Source organism: Pinus tabuliformis, chromosome 5_2 (genome assembly GCF_031772625.1).
Source record: "Pinus tabuliformis cultivar Carrire ecotype Pingquan chromosome 5_2, CPIR1, whole genome shotgun sequence".
Classification (NCBI taxonomy): domain Eukaryota; kingdom Viridiplantae; phylum Streptophyta; class Pinopsida; order Pinales; family Pinaceae; genus Pinus; species Pinus tabuliformis.
In genome coordinates this window covers 862,613,817-862,630,703 of record NC_142306.1, presented here as the reverse complement: position 1 = coordinate 862,630,703, position 16,887 = coordinate 862,613,817, and positions in this window count along the sequence as shown.

The window sequence follows — 16,887 nt, the reverse complement described above, 5'->3', positions numbered from 1 at the left end:
TGTAAATAGGCTTTGTTACATATCCATGAGCAAATATCATGGTTTATCAATATTACATGCCAAAAAAACTATAACTCCTTTCATACGTCAATCATTCATATGACCTTTTTTTTTTAATTAATGAATTTAATTAGAAAGGAAAATAAAGACATAACTACTTTGGAAATAAATCTCATCCTTTAATTTGTGTATATTACTAAGAATATTCTAAAATATTTTGTGGAGGTTAAATATTTACCATATATCTAATAATTATTGATAATTATATTAAAATTATAAAAATCCTATTCCAAAATAAACATGATTATCAACATAAATATACCTAAATATACATTTGTGTTGTATATAATTACATTAGCTAATATATCTCTCTTTGGATCCATAAGACTTTTAACATGCTTCTAGTGTTAAATTGTCACATTTAAATGGAAAATGACATGCATTTTGTAATGCCCCATAATAATAATAGAAATAATATTAATATATAAATTAAAAAATGTAAGAATAGAAAATAAATAATAATTAAAGAATACACAACAATAATAATAGTAAATAATAATAATAATAATAAAATGAAGTTTTGAATAAAAATATATAAAAATAAACCATAAAAATAGTAAGAATAACCTAAAAAAAGTAAAATTAAGATAAAAAAGTTGAATTAAGTAAAACTTAAAATAGAGAAATAAAATTTGGCATGTTGACACACGGATTGTGTGCATGCAAATCTCTTTCCAACTCCTTTCCATTTTTGGAACTGTTTGTTTTATTTAATGGACGAAAAGGGAGATGATAAGCATTATTCATTCCTTTGGGGAGAGAATGTTGTCAAACAAAGGATTCCCTCACAATATTAGTTGATTAAGGACTCAGAGGTAGTTAGTTGTAGAAAGATTATGTGCAGTTGAGCGTATGGTTGGGTAGAGAGTCATCCCCAAAACTTTGTTGCAGTTAATAGGATCTAAGTAGCGTTACAACTCTGGAATCACAAGTAACGTGTATCGTCGCTACAGGTAAGTCTTTGTTGCTCGTGGTTTTTGAAAATTCCATGCTAAATAGTTTAATAATTTTGTGTTAATTATTAATTGCATAAATTGATGTAATTAGTTGTATATTTTGATTCCAAATTATTACATATGGTATCAAAGCTTGGATATAACTTTTGAAACCTATAAGCCCTAACATGCATGTCTAATATTATTAAAATATGTTATATAGATTAGATGGTTAAATCTAATTCTTAATTCATTTAAATTTTAAATTCTTTAATACTACTATGTAGTATTACTTCGTCCGTTTGTATATAATAATTTATGTGGAAATATATGGTTAGATAGAGAGTCATCCCCAAAAATTTGTTGCGGTAAACATGATCTAAGTAACGTTACAACCCTGGAATCACAAGTAATGTATCATCGCTATAGGTAAGTCTTCGTTGCTTATGGTTTTCAAAATTTCCATGCTAAATAGTTTAATAATTGTGTGTTAATTATTAATCGCATAAATTGATGTAATTAGTTATATACTTTAATTCCAAATTATTACATATAATATCAGAGCTTGGCTATAACTTTTAAATCCTATAAACCCTAACATACAAGTTAGGGTATTATTAAAATATGTTATATAGATTAGATGGTTAAATCTAATTCTTAATTCATTTAAATTTTAAATTCTTTAATACTACTATGTAGTATTACTTCGTCCGTTTGTACATAATAATTTGTGGAAATATATGTTTTTTTAATAAGAAATTGATTGATTATAAAATTTGTATTTGTGATTAAAAAAGAATTCCCAATGTAACACTAAGACTTAAATTTCCCTACCTAGTTTTGATAGTTAGGTTGTTAAATTACTCTGAATTCATTTGAACGCCATCTTTTATGCAACACAAATAACAATAGCTTGTCTTTTGTAACTTTTAAAACTGAAGTTGGCAAATCTAGGAAATTAAAAAGCTAATCAATTAATATATCACGTGTCGAAAAGGTTAGTTTGGTTATGGTCATATTAATGAAACATCTTATATGTGTTCTTAATTAAAAATACAAGTTTATGCTATTGTATAACAAATAAATATAGTATTATAATGAGGATAAATATTGTATTATAATGAGAATGGAATATATTTTTATTATTAACCTAATATTGGAGGTAATAAGAACTATTTTTATATAAATATGTAAAAATATTTTGATAAAATTATAAAAGTATTTTTTGTGTAATTATAATTTATATTGGTTTTAAAATGTATATAAACAAAGTAAAATAAGATATTTTTATTGTTAAAAATGGAAAATGAAATTTATATACTGAAACTAGCAGCTCACATGTAAGCAAGTTGTACTTGTAGACTGCTTAAGCATAATCAGTATATCAAATTAATCATAAAATCACAAATATATAAGTTTACATCATTTTAGGGAGATTAGAACTGCCTCCTAGAAAATAGGAACTAATCCTAATCTAGGACACACGCACAACTATGAAACAAACTCTCTCCAATAATACATATTCTCCATTATTTTCAACTCTCCCCCTTAATGGAGAAAGGGTTCACTTGCACACCTAACATCTCCCTAAACAATTCAAATTTAATCCTCCCAAGGGGCTTGGTGAAGATATCTGCTGCATTCTCACAGGTATTACAATATTCAATAAAAAATTCTTTAGACTGAACCTTTTCTCTAACAAAGTGAAACTGAGTATCAATATGTTTTGTGTTTTTATGAAAAACAGGGTTATTTTCCAGCTTGATTGAACTTTGGTTGTCACATTTAATCACTGTAGCATCTTTTTGTTCTTCTCCAACATCATGAAGAAGTCTCCTCAACCAAATTGCTTCACAAGTGGCTACACATACAACTTGATACTCTACTTCTGCTAAAGATAAAGATAGAATACTATACTTCTTGCTGCTCCAAGAAATGACCCCAAACCCAATACTGAAAGCATACCCTGTTATTGATCTTCTATAATCCAGATTTCCAACCCAATTTGAATCTAAATAGCCTGTCAGTTTAACATCAAAATAATCAATATATTTAATGCCAAAGTTGATGGTTCCCAGAAGATACCTTGAAACACCTTTTGCTTCCACCCAATGATTCTGAAGAGGTTTTGACATAAACTGACTCAAGTCACTGACTGAAAAAGCTAAATAAATGAGGCTTCCAACTAGTTGTCTGTACAGTGTAACATCCACCTCTTTAAAACTGTCATCATTTTGAAGTTTAACATTCTGTTGTATAGGTACTGAGGCAAATTTACACTAATCCATTCTAAATTTCTTCAATAATCCCTTAACATACTTTCCTTGAGTGAGAAAAGTCTAGCTAGAATCCCTCCAGACTTCAAGACCCAAACAATAATGTAATTCTCCAAGGTCCTTCATTTCAAAAACCTGTGACATCTGCACTTTGATTTATTTAATCAATTCATCAATATTTCTAGTAACAATTAAATCATCAACATATAAAGAAATCAACACAATCTGCCCCTTTGAATCAAATACGGTATGCAAATTTAGGTCATTTTTACTTCTCTTATAACCATGCTGCAAGAAGAAAGAGTCTATTTTTTCATACGAAGAACTGGGTGCTTGCTTCAATCCATACAATGCCTTCTTTAATTTACAAACCAAATGTTAAGGAATTTAGACTTCTGTGATCCATAACATTGTTAAGATAATCTTCGGCAAAATCACATAACCAGACTTTTGTCGACGCGTTTCGAACCAACCAGTGTGGTTCATCGTCAGGACAAGTTGAAGATCTAAACAGGCTTAGCTCGATTAAATAGAGTGTGCAGAGACTCCAACAGCTATAAGGTAACGGCTAATTTGACTTAATGAACCTGGTCAAACTACTCAAATATTTAATTAATGTTTAAAGAAATAGATAAAATAGGTAAATAAGGAGTTTATTTGTTAATTTAAGGATAATATTAATATTTTAATTATAATGGTCATTATCTAATATATATTCAATGATTTAATATTATTCAATTATTATTTAATTAAATTCGATATATTAATAATATTATTTCGAATATTAAGAGGATCTATTAATTATAATGGTCCTTATATATATGTTTTTAATTGATTTATTATTATTTAATTATATTACTAACTAATTATTATTAATAATTTAATAATACTAATAAAATATATATAGATATAATTGAATTCATTTGTTAGTTTAATATTATTTCAATTATCATGGTCATTATATAGTATATATTAAATGATTTACTATTATTCAATTGCTATCTAATTATTGTGTATTAATTCACTACCATTTTTTATATAATTTAGTTACATTGGATAATTATGTAATAATTTCTTAATGGTCCATTGGTAAGTTAGTTATTTATTATTCAAAATATAATAGTATTAAACTTATAATATATGCTTATCGAATAATCAATAACTCCTAAATTAACAAATTGTTAAAACATTATTCTTCCTAGAGTTTTGTTATCCTAGGAAATGCCATAATTAAGGGTAAGGTCCAAGTTAATTCATAATAGTATTATTCCTTTAATGGTCAACTAATCCATATCAGTTCAATATTTTTTATTCAAAAATATTAGAGGTAACTTAGCCCTTAGGTAAATTATTACTTATAGGGTTGAATGATTATTCTTAAGAATATAACTAAAATCATTGGTCAATCATAACTTATCCTTAAAATCTAAGGTAAGGTTCTATTAATAGTCGATATTTATTCAAATATTATTTATCTAAAAGATATTAAAGTCAATTCGGCTATAAGGTCAACAAATTTATAAGGATTAAAAAAGGGGGGGGGGGGGGGTCGTATTAGACAATAGTTAAAGGGAAACTCAATTAATCAAAGAATCAATTATCAAGGTATAATTACTAAATTTAAGAAAATAGAAATGCCTAATAGTATCATAAAAAGGTTAAGGTTAATACACTATAAGCCCGAGATTGATTCCACACTAATCAAAACTCCAGAATAATCAGACAAAACTGTTAAAAGAAAATCAAGGAAAGGGGAAGATAGAAACCTAAAACCAAAAGACAGGGGAATGAGGAGGCTAGGAAGATAAGGCTGGGACCCAGCAACTGCTGATCTTCCATCCATCATCCCTATTAAGATTTACTGGCCTTTTCTCGATCTCCAGGGCCTCTCTGAATTTTCGATGGTGAAACTGCGCAACTTTGGCAATGACTTGAGCCTCCTCTATACATACATGATGCATAGTCTTCCCAGCATGCTCAGCCAGGGCCGAGGACTTGGTCCTACCATGTCTTAAATCCGCCGAATGATCGCTGATCCGTTGATTGATAGAGCGACCAGTCTCACCAATATAAGGGGTCCCACAGGAACAAGGAATGACATAGACGCCCTTCATGTCTTTAGGGTCAATCGGGTCTTTCACAGACCTGAGGGAGCCACGGATAGTATTGAGAGGTCTGATATATTATTAATATATCGAATTTAATTAAATAATAATTGAATAATATTAAATCATTGAATATATATTAGATAATGACCATTATAATTAAAATATTAATATTATCCTTAAATTAACAAATAAACTCCTTATTTACCTATTTTATCTATTTCTTTAAACATTAATTAAATATTTGAGTAGTTTGACCAGGTTCATTAAGTCAAATTAGCCGTTACCTTATAGCTGTTGGAGTCTCTGCACACTCTATTTAATCGAGCTAAGCCTGTTTAGATCTTCAACTTGTCCTGACGATGAACCACACTGGTTGGTTCGAAACGCGTCGACAAAAGTCTGGTTATGTGATTTTGCCGAAGATTATCTTAACAAACCAAATGTTCCTGCCCCTGTTTAATAAACCCTTCAAGTTGTGTTAAATATACTTTTTCCTTCAATTCTCCATTTAGAAAAGAAGATTTCACATCGAGCTGGTGTAGACTCTAATGATGCTTTGTAGCTAAAGCTATTAACATTCTAGTAGTATTTAAATTAGCTATAGGAGCAAAGGTCTCCTCATAATCAATCCCTTCTTTCTGTGAGTACCCTTTAGACACAAACCTAGCTTTATATTTGTCTACAATACCATATGCTTTGAACTTAGGTTTATATAACCATTTACAACCTATGGGTTTCTTTTTCCTTCTGGTAGTTCAACTAATTCTCATATTATTGAATCATATTATTCTTTCATAGCTAACCTCCTCATCATACTGACTTTCTTCATTATAATTTATGGGCTCAACAACATTTAAAACACTGGTCATAAGAGTATAGTCTTTATACCTTACTGGTCAGTGAGTTTGCCTACCTAATCTCCTTGGTAGCAGACTTGCCTCAAATCTTTCTTGCTCACTCCTGAGTGGACTTGGATTGTTGATTGTACCCACATCACTACATTTTTCCTTTTGTTGTTGCTGCTACACATGGTTGTCTTTAGCTTCATCATTTATATCATCAATCAGTAAAGGCATGAGCTACTCCTCATCGCTTTTGTCTATGTTCCCTTCATCAACCTGTTCATGGAATATAACATCTCTACACGCAAATACCTTGTGATTATATATATTAAACAATTTATGTGCTTTGAACTCAAAAAAATACTGTACAAATATGCGTTTTATGGCCTTAGCATCCAATTTCTTCCTATCCTCCTTAGGAATATGTGCAAAAAATTTCAAACCAAATACTCTTAAATGACTAACTGCAGGCTTAAAACCATATAAAGCCTCGAATGGAGTCTTGAGATCATTACCATAAGACAATGTCACAGGAATATTTCCATACCCTTTAATCTTGCATGCTTTGTCATCACCAAGGTAGATGTTAGCACCACTGGTTGTTTCTTTAAAACTTTAAAACTAGTGCTTATTACCTGTCATATGAGTGGATGATCCAAAACCCACAAACCAAGTTTCGGACTCATTAGTCTCAACAAAGAGAGAAGAATTAGACACAAACGATTTGAGGTCATGATTTTGATTTTCGTCAGAAAGTACCTTGCATGCTTCTTATCTTTGTGTCTAGCTTCATCAGTGTTATTTTTGTAACAATTTCTAGCAATGTGACTAATTTTACCACAATAAAAACACTTGATTCCTAAATCATTTATGGTTGATGACATACCTTGGAATGGATTTTTTTGGGGTGTACCACCGCCTTTCTATCCTGCTCCCAGTTTCCCTCCGAAAGGATTTTTCTTCGCCATCAATGTGAAATGTGCATTCTGAGGCTTAAGATTTATCTGCCTCTCTTCTTCTTGCATCAAAATGCATGTCAGTTCTTCAAAGGTGGGAGCTTTCTCCCTCGCTGTCAGCCCTGTAATGAACATATGATAATCATCAGTCATACCATTTAAGGTAACTAGGAAAAGATCAACGTTGGACACTTTCTCTTCTATGTCACCTAACTTGTCTCTCAGCTCTTTGATTCGAGAGATGAATGCAACAACAGATTCATTCTCCTCCATTATGATAGAAAGAATCTTTCTCTTCAGAAACAACATGCGATTTATATTCTTTATCTCATACAAATTCTTGAGAGTCACCCTAATGTCATTGGCAATTTTTCACTCTTTGATGTGAGGGATGATGTCTTCTTTCACTCACATCTTCAACAACACATTCACTTTGTTTTCCCTCTTCTTCCAATCTTGAATTGCTGCACCTGTTCCAATTGTAGTTGGCTTCACTCCGTCCCCATTTGGAATTTCCCACACACTCAAACCCTCGAGCAATGTTTGCAATTTGAATTTCCAATTTGTGTAATTCGACCCATCGAGCTTATTGCTCTCATTCAGATATACTTCTGCCATATGATTATTCATTGTGATAGGATCAATCTATGGATCTACCTCAAGATCCTCAATCTCCAACAATCGATTCGGCCAACAAAAAAATACACCAACACTGATAATCTCAATCTTAAAAAAAACAAAAACGTACCAAAGGGAGTGATCTCTGAGGCGATCTTCAAGCTTGTTGGAGCCATCTCTGCCTCATCAAAGCACCACCAAAAAAAAATGCACCCAAAAATTGCATCAAACAAGCATTGGATCGATCTTGGCCTCTAATGCAGCAAAGTCGGCTTAAAAAAACCAAGATCGCGAGCTTATTGGACAGGATCGAGTGATCTTCGGCTTCAAAACATGCAATCTCGGCTGTAGTCGATATGGTCGGCGGAGGATCTCATCATTGGCAATGGAAATGATCGCACCGCTCCACTGCTCGGTGCACCTTACAATATTTAGTGATGGCCAACTCTCAACTCTCGACTGTTGGGTTACTTCAACTATCGGGGAAACTCTTCAATTGTTGCCACGTTCACACCTCGCTTTCACAGCCATGTTCACAGCTTGCTTTCAACTATCAGGCAAACTCTTCAATTGTTGCCACATTCACAACCATGTGATCTCAACCTCCAAAAACCTCTCTGCTATCTCAGCCTCAAGAAACACCAACCATCGACGATCTTCTCTCGGCTTCAAGTGATTTTGGTGTCCAACTCACCCACCAGCAATCTCCATCTCGTCTTCAAGCGTTCACGGTGTCTAGCTCACCCACCGGTGATCTCTATCTCGGCTTGAAGCGTTCACGGTGTCCAGCTCACCCGCTGTCGATCTTTGTCTTGGCTTCAAGCGATGCCGGTGTCCAGCTCATACATCAGCCCACGATCCAACACCACTGCAGCAGCGCGGGTTTAAGGTACGGGGTCCGCGCTTTTGACCTGCAGTAGACGTGATCTGTGTAAGGAAATCCCGATAAGCGCGAGATTAAGGAAGAAAATTCCGCGTTGTTCCCTCTGTTGACCAATAGGTAAATGAGGGTAGAAAACCGCGCTGAGCTGACTTTGCAGAGGGAAAAAAATGAATTTCGCAGGAGCTCCTTTCCATTGAGTCTCTCTTGACATTGCCACCAAGGCTCTTAACTCTGCTCTCAATTCAACCACCAACACTCTCAGTGCTTGAACCACTAGGGCTCTTAACTGTGCTTTCAATTCAACCACCAAAGCTCACAAGCTCTAATACCATGTTAAAAATGGAAGATGAAACTTGTATACTAAAACTAGGAGCTCATAAGTGAGAAAGTTGCACTTGGAAATTGCCCAAACAGAACCATTATATCAAATTAATCATAAAATCAAAAGTATATAAATTTACATCCCAAATTAGAATTGTCTCCTAGAAAGTAAAAACTAATCCTTATTTAAGACACACAAACGTGAAACAAACTCACTCTAATAATACATATTCTCGATTATTTTCAACTGTTATTATTATTTTTTATAAAATTATTAAATAATTATAACATATTATGGTTAAATAAAATTATTAAATAATTATTGCATGTTTTTATTATATGGTTAATTTGTATAGCTAATTAGTAAAAGAAAAAGAGATAATAAAGAAATTAAAAAAAGGATGGTATGAGACTATATGAGCTATACTTAAATTTAATAAGAAGTGACTTTCTCAATGTGTTCAATACAGATAAGTTATTATAAGAAGGTCATCAACCCCACCCTTGAAGATCAAAAGTATCTCTCTATTCTAACTAGCTCAAAGAAGAAAATTAATATAGCAAAGATTAGAACGAATTCTCATGAGCTCCATAGTGAAACTGGCCGCTGGGCAGTTCCTAAAACGCCATGGATGGAAAGGATCTGCCATATTTGTGAGAATAGGAGCATCGAGGATGAAAACCACTTCCTCTTAGAGTGCCCTGCATACAACCACATTAGATCTCAATTTCACAACCTTTGTTACAATACTGACCTTCCTAGCCTTTTACAATGCCAAAATTATAGTGAACTCGGGAGGCTTCTCTCCAAGCTTTTTGAGCATAGGAATAAAATCTTAAATCAAAATAAATAATTTGTCTTTTTAGGTCCGATAGATCATTATTTGGTCTCAGTGGACGGTAACCACCATCATCATCATCATCAGATAAATTTATGAATAAAGTTTATAAATAGATAACTTTGATCATATTATTTAATTTTGTGCATTTAAATTAAACTAACAACATTGTGATCATATGGTGGAGATTTCTGAAACTTTGTTGCGTTCTGCAGGATTTAAGTAAGTTACAATTTCACAATCACTAGTATAAGGTATATCGTCATTGTAGGGAAATTCTTTTCCCTTTTGGTTTTTGAAAATTTTATTTTAAATAATTTTGTGTTGATTATTAATCACATAAATTTATATAATTAATTGTATATTTTACCAAAATTTTATTTTAAATAATTTTGTGTTCAAGCTTAGCTTTGCAAATAATTTTGCAGATCCTATGTTTTATGCTATTTTGAATGTCAACTTGTTAGGCACAAATAGTAAAATAAAGAAGGTGGTTCAGAGCATTCAAAGAATTCATTTATATTTTTAATGAGTACTCCCATTTTGTGTAGTTTATTTCCGTTTATATTTGGGTAACCAGAGTTAATAACATTTGTGTAAGCAGAGTTTATATTCGACTCTATAAGATTTGTTTAATCGGGGTTGATATTTGATTTTATAAATTTTGGTTACTAGTTTTTATTTGTGTAGTTTATTTGAGTTTATATTTATATAATTTATTTAAGTTTATTAATATAAATTTATATTTAATAATAATAATTGTTATTTTTTAATTATAAATAATTTAAAATTAAATATTTAAATATTAAAATTAAAATATTGATAATTAGTAAAATGTAAATAATTTAGATGAAAGTAGGTAATTTGGAAAAAATATTTTAATTGATATTTGGAGAGAGAGAGAGTGGTAAGGGAGATTTCATCAATATCAATTAAAATCCCTTACCACTCCCTTACCACTCTGTTTCACTCTCTCTACATCTCCCTCTCTCATTTTTTCTCACCCTTCTCTCCATCTCTCCTTATTTTTCTTTATATCTCACCCCCAAACATACACACACTCTCTCCATCTCTCCCTTGTCACTACCTCCCTCTCTCTCCCTCTCTCTCCCTCTCTCTCTCTCCACCTTTCTCTCTCTATGTGTCTTGAACTTCTTCCTTCCCTATCGTTTCCTCCAACTCCATCTCTAGAGCTCGCTCACTTTCTTAGAGACTCTCTCCTCCTCTCCCTCTCTCCATCTTTGTGTTCCCCCCTCTCTCTCTTACCATTCTCTCCCACTCTCTCTCTCTATATTTCAAAAATTTTAAAATACTTTGACAATTAAAACATTATGTTTGATTTATTTATTTATTTTGATATCGTACAACGATTTTTATTTATTTATATAATACATATTTAAAATGCAAGATTTCAAATGTGTGTTGTACATTCGCCTAGAGGGAAAATGATAATTTTCAATGGAAATATTATTTAAAAAGTTCCAAAATATTAATGTTCCAGCTACCTCCGTCAAAGATAGAGTGCTTTATGTCTTCCAATTGAAACTGCTTTGGTTTTATTTATTTAAAGTTAGCTTTAGGTTACGATTACTTCAAGATTTTAAAAATATTATATATTGTGTTATATTACATTTATTAAAAAATTAGGTTAAATATAATTAACATATTGAGTAGCTTGTATGACTCTTTTTGTGTTAATGACTCTTTTGTTGATGCCTATGGTGTATATCAACCATATTTATTAATGCAGTTGCGGTAATATATATTATAATATAAGAAATTTTATATTTAAGAAAAATCTTCCGAAAAAATCACATTGACACCTTAGGGTCGACGCATTTTAAACCTCTACTGAGGTTCATCATCAGGGAAAAGATGGAGAGCAAGATCCAATAGATCAATTTTTTATAGTAGAGATGTAATGGTAAAATAGAGATGCAACGATAAACAAATTTTAACATTCATTAAGTTAAATATTATAAAATTAAAAACGAAATGTTATAGGATTCTAGAATTAATTAAAATAAACAATTTCTAATTTAATGAATTAATAATTTAATTTTTAACTATTCCTATTCATAGAGGATTCCAAGTTCCTTGCTAGGGTTGACCATTTCCATTACCATAAATTAAGGGAAGCGATCAAAATTGAGAAGAGAATTAATACTCTTAATAGGGACGATGGATGGAAGCTTACCGGTTCTTGAGTGTCTTTCCTTCGTTCCTAATCCCCTTTTGTTTTTTCCCTCCTTAGTTTCCTTCACTTGTCCCAGTTATTGTTTTTGTAGTAAATTATTTTTTCATATTCTCCATGTTAGTTTCTAATTTGATTTTAATTAAAAAAATAAATTATTTTATTTACTAGTTAATTTTGATCATTGTGTAGAATTTCCTGCAAATTCTCTACAAATCTACCTTTGAGATCTATGTAGAAAATTTGACTGTAGATTAACTTGATAATGCAATATGCCATAGCAAAATACTATAATCTACTTCTACTATCAATTTGCAGAAGCTTAAAGATCGAGCTGAATCAGAGTTGAACACATATAATCATAAAAAGAAGAATCAATGCACATGAAACATAGAAAATACTCAGGGGAAAGCCTCAGCTAAAAACCCCACTATCTATATTATCATACAAGGTAGAAATACAACATAATTATACAAAGCCTTAGCTTTCACAGCTAGCCAGCTCTCAGTACAATCCTCCTGGATGCTCACAGGCAAACAAAGCTTCTCACAAGCCTTCTCCTCTGCCCTCCAGGCTCCTATTTCCTTGCGCAGTTACCTCTGGGATGATCTCCTTCACTTAGTGTAACATTGCTCTCACACACTACTCTAACACACTATCAGAACTGCACAATCCTCAAGGAACCTTTTTCCTTCTGCATGTATGAGTTTCCTTTATAGGAAAACTCATGCAATTGATAGTAACCTGTCCTTGACCTTTAGCTCAACTGGGTCTTTCTCTGAATAGACATGCATGAGTTTCTGATGAGAGAATCTTTAGTTATTTGGAGTACACTAGTTGGATGCATGCATGCATTAACTGACCGAACTCACAATTAGTTCCTCAAACAGTTTGGAACTAATTTAACTGGACTTAACTCAGTAAACTGAGTTAACTAATTATAACTCAAATATAACTCAATCTTATCTCCTTAATTGAAGGGATAATTGTTGCATGACTTCAAAAAGACTTCTAACTTGAATTTCTCCAACTAATTAATCCTTAATGAATTAATTAATTATTTTCTAGTAGCTGGTGAGACTAAATTCAAATTTTAATTCAAGGAAAAATTCAAAATTGGAATATACTGGATTCTATTTTTATCATTTCTTGTTTCTATTTTTAACACTCCCTCTCAACAAGAAAGGAATTCAACTCGATCTCGATCCTAAACCTTTGGAATGTTCTGCATACAACACTTCTCTCTAGTGTTGTTGCTCCAACAATCTCCAGAAACAAAAAAAACATCCAACCTGAATCAGAATGATGCCTCTATCATCAAAGTCTCTGATTGCTATTGCCTATGTCGACTGAAAACTCTGCGCTTCTGCTGACTCAGCCTTTCTGCACTATTGTTAATCCTTCTCTGTTCTCTTCAGTATCTGACTGCTCTAGCCTCTATCATTTTAATCTCTATCTGCATCAATCCCACTGATTCCACCCGCTACTATTTACTTTGGGCTCCCGTAGCAACATACAATCCATGAGATAAAACCTCTCAATGGACCTTGCCCAATTTTAGCCTTCTTGAGACTATCACTTCACATCGCCCCACCTCACACCTGAAGGTATGGATGCATGTGATCCCTCTTCCCACTTCTCCAATTGTGGATCCTCCACAATTTTCTGAGACTTCTTCTGGGTTTGCATGTTGAGAAGTAATTAACTCTACCTCTCAACCACCAAGTCTCTAACATTTACCTTACTCCTCAAGGCTTTGTATGCATCTTGAACCTCAAGAGCATACATGTTCTTGACTCGTGAACTGATCTGTTTCACCTGTCTCATGGTGATGTGTCTAAGGAAAACCTTTCCCTTACTGAAGAAAACATCGTAGCCTTTGTCCTCAAACATCACAATTGATACCAAATTATTCTTCAATCCACGCACATACTTCACATCTGTCAAGGTGATAAGAGATCCATGCTCCCTTTGAAAAGAAACCATGCCCACTCTTGAAACACCAAACCTTTCGTCATCACCCATATCTATGTGAATCTTGAGGTATTTCTCCTCCAAGGTACTAAATAAACTTTTATCTTCGATCATGTGGAATGAGGCTCCACTGTCAAGAAACCAACCACAACCCATCATCGATGACACCATGCATGCGATGAGGGTGAATTCCATCTCGAACTGAGAGGCTAATGCCTCACCTTCAGATCCTTCCGAGGATCCCTTCTTGGACTTCTTCAATGGGCAATTAGTCGCATAATGACCCATCTCGTGACAATTAAAGCATCTCACTTTAGACTTGTCAACCTTCTTCCCTCCATGAGAAGAATTCGATTCGGAATGGGACGCCTTCCCCTTCCCTTTCCTTGCCTTACTTGCTAAGGCCAGATTTTCTTCATCATCCTTGGATGAAGAACCATCTCGTGTGCTGTCACACAGAAAGAGTCGATAGTGCGGACACAACCGACCTCCCTAGAAGCCTAAGACTTTCTAGTGACAAACAAGACAAATAGGAGCAATCCTTCTCTAAATATGCATTTATACTATGAGAAATCAAGTGTTTTAGATCTTACCTGTAACCCAATGCTGTTGTAGTAGTCCAGCTTCGTTGATTCGGATGAGCTCCTCCTTCCCTTCGAAACCTGCATTCACTAACAATCAAACGATTAAATAGCACCTGAATATCACATAAAATAAAACACATTTAACATATAGACCAAGGAGTATATGAAACAACTCATAAATAACAAATTGTTGAGAAGAATGGACTTATTTGTATTAAAAGGTAACAAAAGAAACCATTACAACCTGAGCCTTGGTGTTGTGCAAGTTCCTCCCAGGGTCCACAAGAGTCCTCCTTTACTCTGATCAGCTCACCCACTTCCAAATACAACAAGTAAAGATGGTAATCTCTCCTCACAAGCTTATACAAGGAAGTCCTAATTCCAGCAGCATCTACCCTTAGGAATGTTCAGCTTTCAACCTCCCCTCCCTCTGGTCCAATGCATGTATTTATAGTGCTGTAGAGGAAGTTAATCAGGTCCACCATCAATGGGATAAGCCCCTCTTTTGGGTGGGTTAGCTCCCCTCTTGATGGGATAAGTTCCTCTTCTATAGGGATACATGAACCATCTGGAGGCGCTCCATACACGTCAAACAAGCTTCTAGAATGCTCTAGAAATAACCACAAGTAACTTTTTTGGAGTGAAACTTGCGCTTATTGACCTTTACAGGAGTACGCACCCATTGCTTTACAGACAGAGCGTACAAGTACGCAGGTATTGTGAACTTGGATTGCGTACCCGCAGGTAAGGTTGAGAGAAACTGCGTACCAGAGATAACTTGACTTTAAATGACTTTTCTCTCTTTCTTTGAGTTTGACATGGAAGGCAGAGGCATGAGACTTGCCAAGGAGGATAGTATGACAGGTGATGGAGCCATACAAACTGCAAATAGTCATGGTGACATTTTTTAGTGTAACAGATTGCCCCCTAAAGTGCGAAGCCTAAAGTAGATTAGGGTTTCAAAACATCTAGGAAGGGTGAAGTACTTTATCATTTCAAGGATTATCTTGTGGAGAGCCTGGTCAGAACCTGCAAATATTCAACACAAAATACATATATAAGATGATATCATCGCTCAGGTAGGCATTCCCATACTCAGATTGAAAACTTTAACTAACAATCTAACTACTGCTCTGATACAGGAATGATTTTGCAGTACATCACAATTATAGACTTTTGTAGACACAGTATGGACGCAGCCATCTGTTTATGATTAGTCTACTATATAATGAATACAAAACTCCTCGCAGCCTGGATGGTGGAAACTAGATCCAGGGTCTTCATCTCTACTTCCCGAATTGGTACGATTCTATCCATGCGAATAAATGAGTCGATGTCGAACATGGTAGAAACCACTTGATTACCAGTCGATGATGTAAACTGTTAACAAGTGTGAGAGAGACCACCAGTGATGTCAATGGTTCTCAAAGTACCCAGTACAATCCATGAAATGTGAATGAATGGGTTGATGTCGAACACATCACGGAGTCCTTTGATCGAAAGTCAATGATGTAAACTGTCGTCAAAGGCGAGAAACCTGCCATTGATGCATGCAGACCTCAAGGTACTGACGATCTCTAAGTCATATTTCTAGATAATGTGCTGATGTCGATAGAAAGCGACCCATTGCAGGCAAGCCCACAACACGAAATCATTGTTCAAGTTGAAGAAATGCTGCTGTAAGGACTGACTCAGGGATGGTCAAAATGGATGACAAGTATTTTGCATATGAATGGTTTATTTGCAGAGACCTCTTGAACACATAACGACACGACAGATGGGTTGGTGACGATTGACCCAAAGTTAATACCCAGAAATGGTTGAAGTCTTTCAAAGTGGTTTGATCAACTTTAAGGCAAAGGATTTCCCAACCCAGGTGAATGAAAAAGTGTCGTGTTCAAGAGCGGTGATAAGGTTCTTCTGTAACAAAGGATAACAAATAGGTTCATTCTTCTCTCTTTTCCCCCACCATTTTTGGCAAGTACCTCTTTATTTTTTACAAGCTTGAGGAGGATAACATATGCTTGATTATAAGCTCATCCTTCGGATGAGTCCAACTTAGTTTAGATTCGGACCCTAAGAAGGAGTGGTCCGTTCCTGTTTGTAATCGAACAGGTCCTTTACTGTGAAATTTTAACGAGTCCAGTATAGGAAAAACTCGGCGTTTTTCATTTTTAGAGAGTCTGACAAAACTAAAGAAGACTCCAAGGTGGACTTTTTCGTAAATTTGTGTCTCCCAGGCCCGAAAAAGTATAAAATAATACCTGAGAGAATCGCCTGATATTGCGACCAAGGAG